The 20054-nt window shown below is 42.3% G+C and overlaps 8 non-coding genes across 8 annotated transcripts; all 8 read left to right on the top strand.

The window, feature by feature from the left end:
• The first annotated feature begins 2967 nt into the window (after positions 1 to 2967).
• LOC147707688 (small nucleolar RNA SNORD103/SNORD85) lies at positions 2968 to 3053 on the top strand. Its single transcript, XR_015296794.1, has one exon. It is a non-coding gene; the product is annotated as a small nucleolar RNA SNORD103/SNORD85 (small nucleolar RNA).
• A 622-nt stretch (positions 3054 to 3675) lies between these two features.
• Positions 3676 to 3743, top strand: LOC147707687 (small nucleolar RNA SNORD50). Its single transcript, XR_015296823.1, has one exon. It is a non-coding gene; the product is annotated as a small nucleolar RNA SNORD50 (small nucleolar RNA).
• A 4029-nt stretch (positions 3744 to 7772) lies between these two features.
• Positions 7773 to 7858, top strand: LOC147707686 (small nucleolar RNA SNORD103/SNORD85). Its single transcript, XR_015296792.1, has one exon. It is a non-coding gene; the product is annotated as a small nucleolar RNA SNORD103/SNORD85 (small nucleolar RNA).
• Positions 7859 to 8480: 622 nt separating this feature from the next.
• On the top strand, positions 8481 to 8548 carry LOC147707685 (small nucleolar RNA SNORD50). The gene has a single exon (XR_015296822.1). It is a non-coding gene; the product is annotated as a small nucleolar RNA SNORD50 (small nucleolar RNA).
• A 4032-nt stretch (positions 8549 to 12580) lies between these two features.
• LOC147707684 (small nucleolar RNA SNORD103/SNORD85) lies at positions 12581 to 12666 on the top strand. The gene has a single exon (XR_015296791.1). It is a non-coding gene; the product is annotated as a small nucleolar RNA SNORD103/SNORD85 (small nucleolar RNA).
• Positions 12667 to 13288: 622 nt separating this feature from the next.
• On the top strand, positions 13289 to 13356 carry LOC147707683 (small nucleolar RNA SNORD50). Its single transcript, XR_015296820.1, has one exon. It is a non-coding gene; the product is annotated as a small nucleolar RNA SNORD50 (small nucleolar RNA).
• A 4032-nt stretch (positions 13357 to 17388) lies between these two features.
• LOC147707682 (small nucleolar RNA SNORD103/SNORD85) lies at positions 17389 to 17474 on the top strand. Its single transcript, XR_015296790.1, has one exon. It is a non-coding gene; the product is annotated as a small nucleolar RNA SNORD103/SNORD85 (small nucleolar RNA).
• A 622-nt stretch (positions 17475 to 18096) lies between these two features.
• Positions 18097 to 18164, top strand: LOC147707681 (small nucleolar RNA SNORD50). Its single transcript, XR_015296819.1, has one exon. It is a non-coding gene; the product is annotated as a small nucleolar RNA SNORD50 (small nucleolar RNA).
• Positions 18165 to 20054: the final 1890 nt, after the last annotated feature.

Below are 20054 nucleotides of genomic sequence, written 5' to 3'. Positions count from 1 at the left end.
GGGCTATCTGTACCTGGTGCGGACCCTAATCTACCCTGATTAACCCATCCAATTAGGTCTCTACTGTCACTCGTTATGTAAACTTTTGTGTAAGTACCACTGTCCTTAATCTCCTCAGCAGTCTTCATATAGCCGTAAGTAATGATACGTGCTCACCAAACACTTCATTTTTAATATATGAAGCCTTCAGGAGCTCATTTGCCGGAACTTCTGTAAAACTGTATTCCGATAAAATAGTTACAAGTAAACCCAAATCAGTCATAACTCTTTATCTACTGTTAACGCCAGTTTTGACATTCTTTCACTCACATGATTTATTTTCTCCTTTATGTGACTTACTCTCACTGAGTTATGTGCCTTAAACACACTTTTAAAAGTGTCCTGATATTTTGCACTTCTTTCCCACTGCTGGACCAGCGGAATTGCTTCCCTCGTGTCCTTGAACCACATCTTGAATAGATATCTCCCTCTCCCTTCCTTTTGTATATGACTTTTCTCTAACTCACAACATTGACAGTAGGGTGAATCAATTGTGCTCTTTCTTGCAATGGCCAGAGCAGGTAACATTAACTTCTCAAACCACTTGGCTGTTCATACATATTCTCTCAGGGGCTGGACTTTTGTCTACAGAGTAATCTTTTATGAAGATTATTAAAATAAGTATTCATCTCAATTTGGTCTCTGAGATCTTGGTCTGTGCAGTTTCCAAATTCACTGTGTAGCAGCCCGGAATCCTTAGTGCAGCCATATATTTGTCATTATTTTCCTGCTTTCCTTGTTTCTACTAAAAGTTATGCGCTTCTACTTCGAAACGTGATCCTCCTTAAAGTGCCATTTCTTTCGATTCACAGCTTCAGTGTACTCGTGTCGTCTGCCAAATTCAGCTGGGATCGGCTCAGCTTCTGGTAAGTGTTCACATTTGTTTGGCCCTCATTACCCAATGAAATAAAACAGTGTTTCAAATGACTTTCTATCAATTTCTACCTAATGAGGATTGAAAACTCTGTGCCATTGTTTTCACTTAATGTTTTTCTTACCTGGATTTTGGAAAACTGCGGTAGGCGGTTGCACACTCTGCGACGTTGCCATGGTTAGGCCTACAGTATCTCCTTAGCTTTGTCTTCCACTTTGTCAAAATAACTGACACCAGTTTGCAATTTCTACAAAACTGTGCACAGTGCTGTTCATTTCTTATATCCTGATAGCTTTTAGGCCAGTAAAGAATACTTGAATATTTTCTTTGTTCCAATTTCAGTTAACGCTGGCCTTTTGTGACCAGTGAATGTTTTGTGTCCGCGATTTATCTGCTAAACCGAAAAGGACCACTGCATCTTCTCACCATGCGTGGGGACGTAACCGCATTCTATGTACTCTACGTCGGGCACAGCCGTTGCATGCTGTGATGGGTCAGCCTGACCTTGATTGACCAGCATGTTACTGCTTTGGCTAGCCTCATTTGAACAGTATGTTAGATAGCCACAGCCCTCCTCCCTTTTTTGCTCTGCCCGGTAGTGTCTATCCTGCTCCAAATGTCTGCCGCCCACTGCACTAGCTCTGAAGCTGGTTCTTTTGGTTGGTCACTTCCATTAACTTTACACAACAGGACTCAAAACCGCTGCTATTCATTGCCAAAAATATCTGGTGATCTACACTTACAAGCAAATTGACCATTCAGGAAAAAAATCTGAGTCTTGTGGTGGGTTTGTAAAGTTGTTCTCTCATAGTTAACTCCTTCCATGCTGATGACAGAACGGTTCCGTCATCAGCTACGGGTGAGCTGTGCTGATGACGGAACCGTTCCGTCATGACTCCGCCCGCGCAAGGCGGAGTCAGCACAGGCGGAAAATACGCCCCGCACGGAAGGGGTTAAGTAAATGCTATAAAGCCATAAAACTGCCACAGAAGAATACAATAATTTTGTTTTGTTCACCAAAATAATTGCAGTGTTTGCATCCAAGGGGAAATATAATCACTAAACTGCATACTTAAACTTCTCTAGCCACTCGGATGAATTGTCATTTTGAGTTTTCCTCCTTTGCAGTTAACCCACTAACAAGTGTCAACCTTTCAGCGCAAGAGGCGATATTGTGCTGCATGTCCATTAGATTATGCTGCACCAAAGTCCGTACCATGGGACCAGATCCAAGACTGGGTGGGAATAATAGAGAGAAGAATGTAAGGATTGCACCCTTACTTCCACCCCTGCACCAGGCCTTCCTGAAGCATGGAGGCTACAAGACCCACCATGGTGCTCCCATGTAACCCCTGTACTCCATGACCTGTCTGTAATCTGCCTCTTGGTGCAATCAGACCCCAAGCCTTCAGAAGAGGGAGAAGGCCAAAGGGGAAAATGGCACACCCAGACATTGCCTTATGTGACTGATTTGTGTCGCAGTGCAGTTAAAACCGAGAACGCAATTTTGAAAGCGAGTGTTGATTGGCTGTTAGCACTGGCATGGGGCTTCTCTTGACTTTGTGAACCTCTGTAGTTGCTTATTGACTGGTGAGCTTTATGACCTGTCTGGTTTTTGGCATGTCAAACCACCAGATACTCTTTTCCATCCTTCACGATTAGGCTATTAGGGTCCAGTTAGTTCACAGCGTGTGCAAAGTAATTGAGCTTGAGTTTTCATGTTTAGCTTGTAGACTACATTTTTCAGAGGTACCTCCTGTAGGTGCTGCTCTTTTATCTGGTAAGCATTCAGCTCCCCTTCATTTGATACTCTGCTATTCCTTTCCCCCAGCCTTTGTGCCCTCGTCCAACTGAGTAGTGTGACTGACCTGTTTGTCAGTGTTCCCCATAATTCATCTTACTTCGAATTGCAGGTTGAGAGTACCTTTCAGTTGTTCCTGTGTGTCTTGATGGATTGTAGTGCCAATGTCTTAACCAGTGCTCATTCCTGCTTTTTGGTCAAATGTTGTGGTCCTCGTTCCTTGTCACCACTGACTGCTGCCTCTACAGGCTCCTCTGGCGATGATGATACACTTGCCCTCACTGAGAACGAGTGTTCAATAATGAGAAACCTATCATGTACTCATAAATCTGAGCTGGACAGACGCCCATGCATCCTATTGCAGGCAGCTAAAAGTGACTTGGTGTTTTTGCACGAGAGCTTCGTAAGTGAGGCTAAAGGAGGGACCGTGGAACTCTTCTCCTCTTGCAGGCTGTTAAGATTTGCTATACTTTTCAGCTCCGGTGAGGTAGAGACTCGAGTGGGTGAAGAATGATGTACTGTTTCTTTCAGGTTATCTTACTAAATAGTGCTTAACATACTGTGCCTTCGCTTTTAGGAATGATGGCCCGAAGAATGCTGCTGTTATCTCGGCTACCCTCCAAAAAGGTGAGGAACTATTTTCAAGCAGGCGTCAGTTAGACTTTGTAGCTTAAATGTCTTTTATTGTGCAACTTGATGTCCTTCTTGCGTTGTCTTACTAAGACTTGGATCTTTGTATGCTGTGGGACCTATGTACATGCTATAGCTTAACTCTTGATATTGGGTGAACTTGTGAGGTCGGTGTTTTGTGGGCCATGCTATCTATTTGAAAAGACCGATTTGTCTGTAGTGCTTCTAAGAAGCACAGATGCATTGTCTGACCGAAGATGGTCATACAGATGCTGCATTCTAAAAGTATGCTTCGCTCCTCCACATGTGGTGTAAGGTTTAAAATCAGTCTGATTAATGATGAGACAATCCCGAACCTGACTTTATGAAGAGAACTCGTACGGATCTGACTCCTGAAATCAGATTGCCATTCCACATATGATTATTGCTTGCTGATTGCAACTAAAGTTGAGCATATTTATAGATCGGATATGGTGGTTCTTGTAAAAATGGGGCAATATTTAGATCTAAATTGAGCTTTTAAAGGATTATACACTTCATGCAGCGAAAATTGCTGCATGTTTTTCTTTGTACTCATCACATGTAGAAGCTATCAAATGGCCCCTGTGGTTTTCCATGCCAAGTAAATATATTGTGGGATTTAACTCTAGCACTTGTCCCAAATAATATGCACTCATTTGTATGAACAATCTTAGTTGATCTTTGTAAATCGTACAGGGTCCCTCAGTTACTGCTTCCACCAAACCTCCAAATTGAATGCTCCACAGAATGTCAAAAACTTGCAGTTCTCTTTTGTCACAGTCATACTCCCTATCTTTCAGCACCCCGTGAATTCCTGTTAATATCCTGTTGTATTCCTCGACACTATAGGCATGAATCAAACCATCGTCCAGGAAAGCTTGTACTGGCTGGAGATTTTGAAATCTGTACATAAGCTTTGTAAAATAGTAGTCACGAATGTGGGTCGGCATGGTATACGCAAATATTTATAAGCACCAAATGGCGTAACAGAGGTAGTTAAGAATTGAGAATTGGCTTCAAGTATCATTTGATGAAGTGCTGCATTAAGTTCTATTGTAAAATAACCGGCATCCCTCAGCATGCCTATCATTTCCTGTATTTTGGAAATCGAATGATGTTCAGTAACTATATTGGTGAGTGAGCGCCAACCTGCACACAATCTTATTTAGACACCCCTCCTTTTGCCCACTTTAGGACAGCGGAAATCAACTGTGCTACATCAACAGGCTTAATAATGTCTTGCACACATAAATCACCTAAAAGCTGCCTCGACTCACCCCTAAGATTGAGTTTCACATTTCCCTTCTTATGTTTGACAGGATGGCGCCTTTCTGCAAAATTGTGTGCTCAAACCGTTTGCTACAACCTACTTTGACAAAGAAAACCTCTCCAAAACAGTTCAAAATAGGACACTCACCCATCCGCCCCATCAGAATCGATGGGCTATCTGTACCTGGTGCGGACCCTAATCTACCCTGATTAACCCATCCAATTAGGTCTCTACTGTCACTCGTTATGTAAACTTTTGTGTAAGTACCACTGTCCTTAATCTCCTCAGCAGTCTTCACATAGCCGTAAGTAATGATACGTGCTCACCAAACACTTCATTTTTAATATATGAAGCCTTCAGGAGCTCATTTGCCGGAACTTCTGTAAAACTGTATTCCGATAAAATAGTTACAAGTAAACCCAAATCAGTCATAACTCTTTATCTACTGTTAACGCCAGTTTTGACATTCTTTCACTCACATGATTTATTTTCTCCTTTATGTGACTTACTCTCACTGAGTTATGTGCCTTAAACACACTTTTAAAAGTGTCCTGATATTTTGCACTTCTTTCCCACTGCTGGACCAGCGGAATTGCTTCCCTCGTGTCCTTGAACCACATCTTGAATAGATATCTCCCTCTCCCTTCCTTTTGTATATGACTTTTCTCTAACTCACAACATTGACAGTAGGGTGAATCAATTGTGCTCTTTCTTGCAATGGCCAGAGCAGGTAACATTAACTTCTCAAACCACTTGGCTGTTCATACATATTCTCTCAGGGGCTGGACTTTTGTCTACAGAGTAATCTTTTATGAAGATTATTAAAATAAGTATTCATCTCAATTTGGTCTCTGAGATCTTGGTCTGTGCAGTTTCCAAATTCACTGTGTAGCAGCCCGGAATCCTTAGTGCAGCCATATATTTGTCATTATTTTCCTGCTTTCCTTGTTTCTACTAAAAGTTATGCGCTTCTACTTCGAAACGTGATCCTCCTTAAAGTGCCATTTCTTTCGATTCACAGCTTCAGTGTACTCGTGTCGTCTGCCAAATTCAGCTGGGATCGGCTCAGCTTCTGGTAAGTGTTCACATTTGTTTGGCCCTCATTACCCAATGAAATAAAACAGTGTTTCAAATGACTTTCTATCAATTTCTACCTAATGAGGATTGAAAACTCTGTGCCATTGTTTTCACTTAATGTTTTTCTTACCTGGATTTTGGAAAACTGCGGTAGGCGGTTGCACACTCTGCGACGTTGCCATGGTTAGGCCTACAGTATCTCCTTAGCTTTGTCTTCCACTTTGTCAAAATAACTGACACCAGTTTGCAATTTCTACAAAACTGTGCACAGTGCTGTTCATTTCTTATATCCTGATAGCTTTTAGGCCAGTAAAGAATACTTGAATATTTTCTTTGTTCCAATTTCAGTTAACGCTGGCCTTTTGTGACCAGTGAATGTTTTGTGTCCGCGATTTATCTGCTAAACCGAAAAGGACCACTGCATCTTCTCACCATGCGTGGGGACGTAACCGCATTCTATGTACTCTACGTCGGGCACAGCCGTTGCATGCTGTGATGGGTCAGCCTGACCTTGATTGACCAGCATGTTACTGCTTTGGCTAGCCTCATTTGAACAGTATGTTAGATAGCCACAGCCCTCCTCCCTTTTTTGCTCTGCCCGGTAGTGTCTATCCTGCTCCAAATGTCTGCCGCCCACTGCACTAGCTCTGAAGCTGGTTCTTTTGGTTGGTCACTTCCATTAACTTTACACAACAGGACTCAAAACCGCTGCTATTCATTGCCAAAAATATCTGGTGATCTACACTTACAAGCAAATTGACCATTCAGAAAAAAAATCTGAGTCTTGTGGTGGGTTTGTAAAGTTGTTCTCTCATAGTTAACTCCTTCCATGCTGATGACAGAACGGTTCCGTCATCAGCTACGGGTGAGCTGTGCTGATGACGGAACCGTTCCGTCATGACTCCGCCCGCGCAAGGCGGAGTCAGCACAGGCGGAAAATACGCCCCGCACGGAAGGGGTTAAGTAAATGCTATAAAGCCATAAAACTGCCACAGAAGAATACAATAATTTTGTTTTGTTCACCAAAATAATTGCAGTGTTTGCATCCAAGGGGAAATATAATCACTAAACTGCATACTTAAACTTCTCTAGCCACTCGGATGAATTGTCATTTTGAGTTTTCCTCCTTTGCAGTTAACCCACTAACAAGTGTCAACCTTTCAGCGCAAGAGGCGATATTGTGCTGCATGTCCATTAGATTATGCTGCACCAAAGTCCGTACCATGGGACCAGATCCAAGACTGGGTGGGAATAATAGAGAGAAGAATGTAAGGATTGCACCCTTACTTCCACCCCTGCACCAGGCCTTCCTGAAGCATGGAGGCTACAAGACCCACCATGGTGCTCCCATGTAACCCCTGTACTCCATGACCTGTCTGTAATCTGCCTCTTGGTGCAATCAGACCCCAAGCCTTCAGAAGAGGGAGAAGGCCAAAGGGGAAAATGGCACACCCAGACATTGCCTTATGTGACTGATTTGTGTCGCAGTGCAGTTAAAACCGAGAACGCAATTTTGAAAGCGAGTGTTGATTGGCTGTTAGCACTGGCATGGGGCTTCTCTTGACTTTGTGAACCTCTGTAGTTGCTTATTGACTGGTGAGCTTTATGACCTGTCTGGTTTTTGGCATGTCAAACCACCAGATACTCTTTTCCATCCTTCACGATTAGGCTATTAGGGTCCAGTTAGTTCACAGCGTGTGCAAAGTAATTGAGCTTGAGTTTTCATGTTTAGCTTGTAGACTACATTTTTCAGAGGTACCTCCTGTAGGTGCTGCTCTTTTATCTGGTAAGCATTCAGCTCCCCTTCATTTGATACTCTGCTATTCCTTTCCCCCAGCCTTTGTGCCCTCGTCCAACTGAGTAGTGTGACTGACCTGTTTGTCAGTGTTCCCCATAATTCATCTTACTTCGAATTGCAGGTTGAGAGTACCTTTCAGTTGTTCCTGTGTGTCTTGATGGATTGTAGTGCCAATGTCTTAACCAGTGCTCATTCCTGCTTTTTGGTCAAATGTTGTGGTCCTCGTTCCTTGTCACCACTGACTGCTGCCTCTACAGGCTCCTCTGGCGATGATGATACACTTGCCCTCACTGAGAACGAGTGTTCAATAATGAGAAACCTATCATGTACTCATAAATCTGAGCTGGACAGACGCCCATGCATCATATTGCAGGCAGCTAAAAGTGACTTGGTGTTTTTGCAAGAGAGCTTCGTAAGTGGGGCTAAAGGAGGGACCGTGGAACTCTTCTCCTCTTGCAGGCTGTTAAGATTTGCTATACTTTTCAGCTCCGGTGAGGTAGAGACTCGAGTGGGTGAAGAATGATGTACTGTTTCTTTCAGGTTATCTTACTAAATAGTGCTTAACATACTGTGCCTTCGCTTTTAGGAATGATGGCCCGAAGAATGCTGCTGTTATCTCGGCTACCCTCCAAAAAGGTGAGGAACTATTTTCAAGCAGGCGTCAGTTAGACTTTGTAGCTTAAATGTCTTTTATTGTGCAACTTGATGTCCTTCTTGCGTTGTCTTACTAAGACTTGGATCTTTGTATGCTGTGGGACCTATGTACATGCTATAGCTTAACTCTTGATATTGGGTGAACTTGTGAGGTCGGTGTTTTGTGGGCCATGCTATCTATTTGAAAAGACCGATTTGTCTGTAGTGCTTCTAAGAAGCACAGATGCATTGTCTGACCGAAGATGGTCATACAGATGCTGCATTCTAAAAGTATGCTTCGCTCCTCCACATGTGGTGTAAGGTTTAAAATCAGTCTGATTAATGATGAGACAATCCCGAACCTGACTTTATGAAGAGAACTCGTACGGATCTGACTCCTGAAATCAGATTGCCATTCCACATATGATTATTGCTTGCTGATTGCAACTAAAGTTGAGCATATTTATAGATCGGATATGGTGGTTCTTGTAAAAATGGGGCAATATTTAGATCTAAATTGAGCTTTTAAAGGATTATACACTTCATGCAGCGAAAATTGCTGCATGTTTTTCTTTGTACTCATCACATGTAGAAGCTATCAAATGGCCCCTGTGGTTTTCCATGCCAAGTAAATATATTGTGGGATTTAACTCTAGCACTTGTCCCAAATAATATGCACTCATTTGTATGAACAATCTTAGTTGATCTTTGTAAATCGTACAGGGTCCCTCAGTTACTGCTTCCACCAAACCTCCAAATTGAATGCTCCACAGAATGTCAAAAACTTGCAGTTCTCTTTTGTCACAGTCATACTCCCTATCTTTCAGCACCCCGTGAATTCCTGTTAATATCCTGTTGTATTCCTCAACACTATAGGCATGAATCAAACCATCGTCCAGGAAAGCTTGTACTGGATGGAGATTTTGAAATTTGTACATTAGCTTTGTAAAATAGTAGTCACGAATGTGGGTCGGCATGGTATACGCAAATATTTATAAGCAACAAATGGCGTAACAGAGGTAGTTAAGAATTGAGAATTGGCTTCAAGTATCATTTGATGAAGTGCTGCATTAAGTTCTATTGTAAAATAACCGGCATCCCTCAGCATGCCTATCATTTCCTGTATTTTGGAAATCGAATGATGTTCAGTAACTATATTCTTGGTGAGTGAGCGCCAACCTGCACACAATCTTATTTAGACACCCCTCCTTTTGCCCACTTTAGGACAGCGGAAATCAACTGTGCTACATCAACAGGCTTAATAATGTCTTGCACACATAAATCACCTAAAAGCTGCCTCGACTCACCCCTAAGATTGAGTTTCACATTTCCCTTCTTATGTTTGACAGGATGGCGCCTTTCTGCAAAATTGTGTGCTCAAACCGTTTGCTACAACCTACTTTGACAAAGAAAACCTCTCCAAAACAGTTCAAAATATGACACTCATCCATCCGCCCCATCAGAATCGATGGGCTATCTGTACCTGGTGCGGACCCTAATCTACCCTGATTAACCCATCCAATTAGGTCTCTACTGTCACTCGCTATGTAAACTTTTGTGTAAGTACCACTGTCCTTAATCTCCTCAGCAGTCTTCATATAGCCGTAAGTAATGATACGTGCTCACCAAACACTTCATTTTTAATATATGAAGCCTTCAGGAGCTCATTTGCCGGAACTTCTGTAAAACTGTATTCCGATAAAATAGTTACAAGTAAACCCAAATCAGTCATAACTCTTTATCTACTGTTAACGCCAGTTTTGACATTCTTTCACTCACATGATTTATTTTCTCCTTTATGTGACTTACTCTCACTGAGTTATGTGCCTTAAACACACTTTTAAAAGTGTCCTGATATTTTGCACTTCTTTCCCACTGCTGGACCAGCGGAATTGCTTCCCTCGTGTCCTTGAACCACATCTTGAATAGATATCTCCCTCTCCCTTCCTTTTGTATATGACTTTTCTCTAACTCACAACATTGACAGTAGGGTGAATCAATTGTGCTCTTTCTTGCAATGGCCAGAGCAGGTAACATTAACTTCTCAAACCACTTGGCTGTTCATACATATTCTCTCAGGGGCTGGACTTTTGTCTACAGAGTAATCTTTTATGAAGATTATTAAAATAAGTATTCATCTCAATTTGGTCTCTGAGATCTTGGTCTGTGCAGTTTCCAAATTCACTGTGTAGCAGCCCGGAATCCTTAGTGCAGCCATATATTTGTCATTATTTTCCTGCTTTCCTTGTTTCTACTAAAAGTTATGCGCTTCTACTTCGAAACGTGATCCTCCTTAAAGTGCCATTTCTTTCGATTCACAGCTTCAGTGTACTCGTGTCGTCTGCCAAATTCAGCTGGGATCGGCTCAGCTTCTGGTAAGTGTTCACATTTGTTTGGCCCTCATTACCCAATGAAATAAAACAGTGTTTCAAATGACTTTCTATCAATTTCTACCTAATGAGGATTGAAAACTCTGTGCCATTGTTTTCACTTAATGTTTTTCTTACCTGGATTTTGGAAAACTGCGGTAGGCGGTTGCACACTCTGCGACGTTGCCATGGTTAGGCCTACAGTATCTCCTTAGCTTTGTCTTCCACTTTGTCAAAATAACTGACACCAGTTTGCAATTTCTACAAAACTGTGCACAGTGCTGTTCATTTCTTATATCCTGATAGCTTTTAGGCCAGTAAAGAATACTTGAATATTTTCTTTGTTCCAATTTCAGTTAACGCTGGCCTTTTGTGACCAGTGAATGTTTTGTGTCCGCGATTTATCTGCTAAACCGAAAAGGACCACTGCATCTTCTCACCATGCGTGGGGACGTAACCGCATTCTATGTACTCTACGTCGGGCACAGCCGTTGCATGCTGTGATGGGTCAGCCTGACCTTGATTGACCAGCATGTTACTGCTTTGGCTAGCCTCATTTGAACAGTATGTTAGATAGCCACAGCCCTCCTCCCTTTTTTGCTCTGCCCGGTAGTGTCTATCCTGCTCCAAATGTCTGCCGCCCACTGCACTAGCTCTGAAGCTGGTTCTTTTGGTTGGTCACTTCCATTAACTTTACACAACAGGACTCAAAACCGCTGCTATTCATTGCCAAAAATATCTGGTGATCTACACTTACAAGCAAATTGACCATTCAGAAAAAAAATCTGAGTCTTGTGGTGGGTTTGTAAAGTTGTTCTCTCATAGTTAACTCCTTCCATGCTGATGACAGAACGGTTCCGTCATCAGCTACGGGTGAGCTGTGCTGATGACGGAACCGTTCCGTCATGACTCCGCCCGCGCAAGGCGGAGTCAGCACAGGCGGAAAATACGCCCCGCACGGAAGGGGTTAAGTAAATGCTATAAAGCCATAAAACTGCCACAGAAGAATACAATAATTTTGTTTTGTTCACCAAAATAATTGCAGTGTTTGCATCCAAGGGGAAATATAATCACTAAACTGCATACTTAAACTTCTCTAGCCACTCGGATGAATTGTCATTTTGAGTTTTCCTCCTTTGCAGTTAACCCACTAACAAGTGTCAACCTTTCAGCGCAAGAGGCGATATTGTGCTGCATGTCCATTAGATTATGCTGCACCAAAGTCCGTACCATGGGACCAGATCCAAGACTGGGTGGGAATAATAGAGAGAAGAATGTAAGGATTGCACCCTTACTTCCACCCCTGCACCAGGCCTTCCTGAAGCATGGAGGCTACAAGACCCACCATGGTGCTCCCATGTAACCCCTGTACTCCATGACCTGTCTGTAATCTGCCTCTTGGTGCAATCAGACCCCAAGCCTTCAGAAGAGGGAGAAGGCCAAAGGGGAAAATGGCACACCCAGACATTGCCTTATGTGACTGATTTGTGTCGCAGTGCAGTTAAAACCGAGAACGCAATTTTGAAAGCGAGTGTTGATTGGCTGTTAGCACTGGCATGGGGCTTCTCTTGACTTTGTGAACCTCTGTAGTTGCTTATTGACTGGTGAGCTTTATGACCTGTCTGGTTTTTGGCATGTCAAACCACCAGATACTCTTTTCCATCCTTCACGATTAGGCTATTAGGGTCCAGTTAGTTCACAGCGTGTGCAAAGTAATTGAGCTTGAGTTTTCATGTTTAGCTTGTAGACTACATTTTTCAGAGGTACCTCCTGTAGGTGCTGCTCTTTTATCTGGTAAGCATTCAGCTCCCCTTCATTTGATACTCTGCTATTCCTTTCCCCCAGCCTTTGTGCCCTCGTCCAACTGAGTAGTGTGACTGACCTGTTTGTCAGTGTTCCCCATAATTCATCTTACTTCGAATTGCAGGTTGAGAGTACCTTTCAGTTGTTCCTGTGTGTCTTGATGGATTGTAGTGCCAATGTCTTAACCAGTGCTCATTCCTGCTTTTTGGTCAAATGTTGTGGTCCTCGTTCCTTGTCACCACTGACTGCTGCCTCTACAGGCTCCTCTGGCGATGATGATACACTTGCCCTCACTGAGAACGAGTGTTCAATAATGAGAAACCTATCATGTACTCATAAATCTGAGCTGGACAGACGCCCATGCATCATATTGCAGGCAGCTAAAAGTGACTTGGTGTTTTTGCAAGAGAGCTTCGTAAGTGGGGCTAAAGGAGGGACCGTGGAACTCTTCTCCTCTTGCAGGCTGTTAAGATTTGCTATACTTTTCAGCTCCGGTGAGGTAGAGACTCGAGTGGGTGAAGAATGATGTACTGTTTCTTTCAGGTTATCTTACTAAATAGTGCTTAACATACTGTGCCTTCGCTTTTAGGAATGATGGCCCGAAGAATGCTGCTGTTATCTCGGCTACCCTCCAAAAAGGTGAGGAACTATTTTCAAGCAGGCGTCAGTTAGACTTTGTAGCTTAAATGTCTTTTATTGTGCAACTTGATGTCCTTCTTGCGTTGTCTTACTAAGACTTGGATCTTTGTATGCTGTGGGACCTATGTACATGCTATAGCTTAACTCTTGATATTGGGTGAACTTGTGAGGTCGGTGTTTTGTGGGCCATGCTATCTATTTGAAAAGACCGATTTGTCTGTAGTGCTTCTAAGAAGCACAGATGCATTGTCTGACCGAAGATGGTCATACAGATGCTGCATTCTAAAAGTATGCTTCGCTCCTCCACATGTGGTGTAAGGTTTAAAATCAGTCTGATTAATGATGAGACAATCCCGAACCTGACTTTATGAAGAGAACTCGTACGGATCTGACTCCTGAAATCAGATTGCCATTCCACATATGATTATTGCTTGCTGATTGCAACTAAAGTTGAGCATATTTATAGATCGGATATGGTGGTTCTTGTAAAAATGGGGCAATATTTAGATCTAAATTGAGCTTTTAAAGGATTATACACTTCATGCAGCGAAAATTGCTGCATGTTTTTCTTTGTACTCATCACATGTAGAAGCTATCAAATGGCCCCTGTGGTTTTCCATGCCAAGTAAATATATTGTGGGATTTAACTCTAGCACTTGTCCCAAATAATATGCACTCATTTGTATGAACAATCTTAGTTGATCTTTGTAAATCGTACAGGGTCCCTCAGTTACTGCTTCCACCAAACCTCCAAATTGAATGCTCCACAGAATGTCAAAAACTTGCAGTTCTCTTTTGTCACAGTCATACTCCCTATCTTTCAGCACCCCGTGAATTCCTGTTAATATCCTGTTGTATTCCTCAACACTATAGGCATGAATCAAACCATCGTCCAGGAAAGCTTGTACTGGATGGAGATTTTGAAATTTGTACATTAGCTTTGTAAAATAGTAGTCACGAATGTGGGTCGGCATGGTATACGCAAATATTTATAAGCAACAAATGGCGTAACAGAGGTAGTTAAGAATTGAGAATTGGCTTCAAGTATCATTTGATGAAGTGCTGCATTAAGTTCTATTGTAAAATAACCGGCATCCCTCAGCATGCCTATCATTTCCTGTATTTTGGAAATCGAATGATGTTCAGTAACTATATTCTTGGTGAGTGAGCGCCAACCTGCACACAATCTTATTTAGACACCCCTCCTTTTGCCCACTTTAGGACAGCGGAAATCAACTGTGCTACATCAACAGGCTTAATAATGTCTTGCACACATAAATCACCTAAAAGCTGCCTCGACTCACCCCTAAGATTGAGTTTCACATTTCCCTTCTTATGTTTGACAGGATGGCGCCTTTCTGCAAAATTGTGTGCTCAAACCGTTTGCTACAACCTACTTTGACAAAGAAAACCTCTCCAAAACAGTTCAAAATATGACACTCATCCATCCGCCCCATCAGAATCGATGGGCTATCTGTACCTGGTGCGGACCCTAATCTACCCTGATTAACCCATCCAATTAGGTCTCTACTGTCACTCGCTATGTAAACTTTTGTGTAAGTACCACTGTCCTTAATCTCCTCAGCAGTCTTCATATAGCCGTAAGTAATGATACGTGCTCACCAAACACTTCATTTTTAATATATGAAGCCTTCAGGAGCTCATTTGCCGGAACTTCTGTAAAACTGTATTCCGATAAAATAGTTACAAGTAAACCCAAATCAGTCATAACTCTTTATCTACTGTTAACGCCAGTTTTGACATTCTTTCACTCACATGATTTATTTTCTCCTTTATGTGACTTACTCTCACTGAGTTATGTGCCTTAAACACACTTTTAAAAGTGTCCTGATATTTTGCACTTCTTTCCCACTGCTGGACCAGCGGAATTGCTTCCCTCGTGTCCTTGAACCACATCTTGAATAGATATCTCCCTCTCCCTTCCTTTTGTATATGACTTTTCTCTAACTCACAACATTGACAGTAGGGTGAATCAATTGTGCTCTTTCTTGCAATGGCCAGAGCAGGTAACATTAACTTCTCAAACCACTTGGCTGTTCATACATATTCTCTCAGGGGCTGGACTTTTGTCTACAGAGTAATCTTTTATGAAGATTATTAAAATAAGTATTCATCTCAATTTGGTCTCTGAGATCTTGGTCTGTGCAGTTTCCAAATTCACTGTGTAGCAGCCCGGAATCCTTAGTGCAGCCATATATTTGTCATTATTTTCCTGCTTTCCTTGTTTCTACTAAAAGTTATGCGCTTCTACTTCGAAACGTGATCCTCCTTAAAGTGCCATTTCTTTCGATTCACAGCTTCAGTGTACTCGTGTCGTCTGCCAAATTCAGCTGGGATCGGCTCAGCTTCTGGTAAGTGTTCACATTTGTTTGGCCCTCATTACCCAATGAAATAAAACAGTGTTTCAAATGACTTTCTATCAATTTCTACCTAATGAGGATTGAAAACTCTGTGCCATTGTTTTCACTTAATGTTTTTCTTACCTGGATTTTGGAAAACTGCGGTAGGCGGTTGCACACTCTGCGACGTTGCCATGGTTAGGCCTACAGTATCTCCTTAGCTTTGTCTTCCACTTTGTCAAAATAACTGACACCAGTTTGCAATTTCTACAAAACTGTGCACAGTGCTGTTCATTTCTTATATCCTGATAGCTTTTAGGCCAGTAAAGAATACTTGAATATTTTCTTTGTTCCAATTTCAGTTAACGCTGGCCTTTTGTGACCAGTGAATGTTTTGTGTCCGCGATTTATCTGCTAAACCGAAAAGGACCACTGCATCTTCTCACCATGCGTGGGGACGTAACCGCATTCTATGTACTCTACGTCGGGCACAGCCGTTGCATGCTGTGATGGGTCAGCCTGACCTTGATTGACCAGCATGTTACTGCTTTGGCTAGCCTCATTTGAACAGTATGTTAGATAGCCACAGCCCTCCTCCCTTTTTTGCTCTGCCCGGTAGTGTCTATCCTGCTCCAAATGTCTGCCGCCCACTGCACTAGCTCTGAAGCTGGTTCTTTTGGTTGGTCACTTCCATTAACTTTACACAACAGGACTCAAAACCGCTGCTATTCATTGCCAAAAATATCTGGTGATCTACACTTACAAGCAAATTGACCATTCAGAAAAAAAATCTGAGTCTTGTGGTGGGTTTGTAAAGTTGTTCTCTCATAGTTAACTCCTTCCATGCTGATGACAGAACGGTTCCGTCATCAGCTACGGGTGAGCTGTGCTGATGACGGAACCGTTCCGTCATGACTCCGCCCGCGCAAGGCGGAGTCAGCACAGGCGGAAAATACGCCCCGCACGGAAGGGGTTAAGTAAATGCTATAAAGCCATAAAACTGCCACAGAAGAATACAATAATTTTGTTTTGTTCACCAAAATAATTGCAGTGTTTGCATCCAAGGGGAAATATAATCACTAAACTGCATACTTAAACTTCTCTAGCCACTCGGATGAATTGTCATTTTGAGTTTTCCTCCTTTGCAGTTAACCCACTAACAAGTGTCAACCTTTCAGCGCAAGAGGCGATATTGTGCTGCATGTCCATTAGATTATGCTGCACCAAAGTCCGTACCATGGGACCAGATCCAAGACTGGGTGGGAATAATAGAGAGAAGAATGTAAGGATTGCACCCTTACTTCCACCCCTGCACCAGGCCTTCCTGAAGCATGGAGGCTACAAGACCCACCATGGTGCTCCCATGTAACCCCTGTACTCCATGACCTGTCTGTAATCTGCCTCTTGGTGCAATCAGACCCCAAGCCTTCAGAAGAGGGAGAAGGCCAAAGGGGAAAATGGCACACCCAGACATTGCCTTATGTGACTGATTTGTGTCGCAGTGCAGTTAAAACCGAGAACGCAATTTTGAAAGCGAGTGTTGATTGGCTGTTAGCACTGGCATGGGGCTTCTCTTGACTTTGTGAACCTCTGTAGTTGCTTATTGACTGGTGAGCTTTATGACCTGTCTGGTTTTTGGCATGTCAAACCACCAGATACTCTTTTCCATCCTTCACGATTAGGCTATTAGGGTCCAGTTAGTTCACAGCGTGTGCAAAGTAATTGAGCTTGAGTTTTCATGTTTAGCTTGTAGACTACATTTTTCAGAGGTACCTCCTGTAGGTGCTGCTCTTTTATCTGGTAAGCATTCAGCTCCCCTTCATTTGATACTCTGCTATTCCTTTCCCCCAGCCTTTGTGCCCTCGTCCAACTGAGTAGTGTGACTGACCTGTTTGTCAGTGTTCCCCATAATTCATCTTACTTCGAATTGCAGGTTGAGAGTACCTTTCAGTTGTTCCTGTGTGTCTTGATGGATTGTAGTGCCAATGTCTTAACCAGTGCTCATTCCTGCTTTTTGGTCAAATGTTGTGGTCCTCGTTCCTTGTCACCACTGACTGCTGCCTCTACAGGCTCCTCTGGCGATGATGATACACTTGCCCTCACTGAGAACGAGTGTTCAATAATGAGAAACCTATCATGTACTCATAAATCTGAGCTGGACAGACGCCCATGCATCATATTGCAGGCAGCTTAAAGTGACTTGGTGTTTTTGCAAGAGAGCTTCGTAAGTGGGGCTAAAGGAGGGACCGTGGAACTCTTCTCCTCTTGCAGGCTGTTAAGATTTGCTATACTTTTCAGCTCCGGTGAGGTAGAGACTCGAGTGGGTGAAGAATGATGTACTGTTTCTTTCAGGTTATCTTACTAAATAGTGCTTAACATACTGTGCCTTCGCTTTTAGGAATGATGGCCCGAAGAATGCTGCTGTTATCTCGGCTACCCTCCAAAAAGGTGAGGAACTATTTTCAAGCAGGCGTCAGTTAGACTTTGTAGCTTAAATGTCTTTTATTGTGCAACTTGATGTCCTTCTTGCGTTGTCTTACTAAGACTTGGATCTTTGTATGCTGTGGGACCTATGTACATGCTATAGCTTAACTCTTGATATTGGGTGAACTTGTGAGGTCGGTGTTTTGTGGGCCATGCTATCTATTTGAAAAGACCGATTTGTCTGTAGTGCTTCTAAGAAGCACAGATGCATTGTCTGACCGAAGATGGTCATACAGATGCTGCATTCTAAAAGTATGCTTCGCTCCTCCACATGTGGTGTAAGGTTTAAAATCAGTCTGATTAATGATGAGACAATCCCGAACCTGACTTTATGAAGAGAACTCGTACGGATCTGACTCCTGAAATCAGATTGCCATTCCACATATGATTATTGCTTGCTGATTGCAACTAAAGTTGAGCATATTTATAGATCGGATATGGTGGTTCTTGTAAAAATGGGGCAATATTTAGATCTAAATTGAGCTTTTAAAGGATTATACACTTCATGCAGCGAAAATTGCTGCATGTTTTTCTTTGTACTCATCACATGTAGAAGCTATCAAATGGCCCCTGTGGTTTTCCATGCCAAGTAAATATATTGTGGGATTTAACTCTAGCACTTGTCCCAAATAATATGCACTCATTTGTATGAACAATCTTAGTTGATCTTTGTAAATCGTACAGGGTCCCTCAGTTACTGCTTCCACCAAACCTCCAAATTGAATGCTCCACAGAATGTCAAAAACTTGCAGTTCTCTTTTGTCACAGTCATACTCCCTATCTTTCAGCACCCCGTGAATTCCTGTTAATATCCTGTTGTATTCCTCAACACTATAGGCATGAATCAAACCATCGTCCAGGAAAGCTTGTACTGGATGGAGATTTTGAAATTTGTACATTAGCTTTGTAAAATAGTAGTCACGAATGTGGGTCGGCATGGTATACGCAAATATTTATAAGCAACAAATGGCGTAACAGAGGTAGTTAAGAATTGAGAATTGGCTTCAAGTATCATTTGATGAAGTGCTGCATTAAGTTCTATTGTAAAATAACCGGCATCCCTCAGCATGCCTATCATTTCCTGTATTTTGGAAATCGAATGATGTTCAGTAACTATATTCTTGGTGAGTGAGCGCCAACCTGCACACAATCTTATTTAGACACCCCTCCTTTTGCCCACTTTAGGACAGCGGAAATCAACTGTGCTACATCAACAGGCTTAATAATGTCTTGCACACATAAATCACCTAAAAGCTGCCTCGACTCACCCCTAAGATTGAGTTTCACATTTCCCTTCTTATGTTTGACAGGATGGCGCCTTTCTGCAAAATTGTGTGCTCAAACCGTTTGCTACAACCTACTTTGACAAAGAAAACCTCTCCAAAACAGTTCAAAATAGGACACTCACCCATCCGCCCCATCAGAATCGATGGGCTATCTGTACCTGGTGCGGACCCTAATCTACCCTGATTAACCCATCCAATTAGGTCTCTACTGTCACTCGCTATGTAAACTTTTGTGTAAGTACCACTGTCCTTAATCTCCTCAGCAGTCTTCATATAGCCGTAAGTAATGATACGTGCTCACCAAACACTTCATTTTTAATATATGAAGCCTTCAGGAGCTCATTTGCCGGAACTTCTGTAAAACTGTATTCCGATAAAATAGTTACAAGTAAACCCAAATCAGTCATAACTCTTTATCTACTGTTAACGCCAGTTTTGACATTCTTTCACTCACATGATTTATTTTCTCCTTTATGTGACTTACTCTCACTGAGTTATGTGCCTTAAACACACTTTTAAAAGTGTCCTGATATTTTGCACTTCTTTCCCACTGCTGGACCAGCGGAATTGCTTCCCTCGTGTCCTTGAACCACATCTTGAATAGATATCTCCCTCTCCCTTCCTTTTGTATATGACTTTTCTCTAACTCACAACATTGACAGTAGGGTGAATCAATTGTGCTCTTTCTTGCAATGGCCAGAGCAGGTAACATTAACTTCTCAAACCACTTGGCTGTTCATACATATTCTCTCAGGGGCTGGACTTTTGTCTACAGAGTAATCTTTTATGAAGATTATTAAAATAAGTATTCATCTCAATTTGGTCTCTGAGATCTTGGTCTGTGCAGTTTCCAAATTCACTGTGTAGCAGCCCGGAATCCTTAGTGCAGCCATATATTTGTCATTATTTTCCTGCTTTCCTTGTTTCTACTAAAAGTTATGCGCTTCTACTTCGAAACGTGATCCTCCTT

Source organism: Lissotriton vulgaris, chromosome 6 (assembly GCF_964263255.1).
Source record: "Lissotriton vulgaris chromosome 6, aLisVul1.2, whole genome shotgun sequence".
Taxonomy (NCBI): domain Eukaryota; kingdom Metazoa; phylum Chordata; class Amphibia; order Caudata; family Salamandridae; genus Lissotriton; species Lissotriton vulgaris.
The sequence above is the reverse complement of the archived record's forward strand: the minus strand, read 5'-3'. Positions and strand labels throughout refer to the sequence as shown.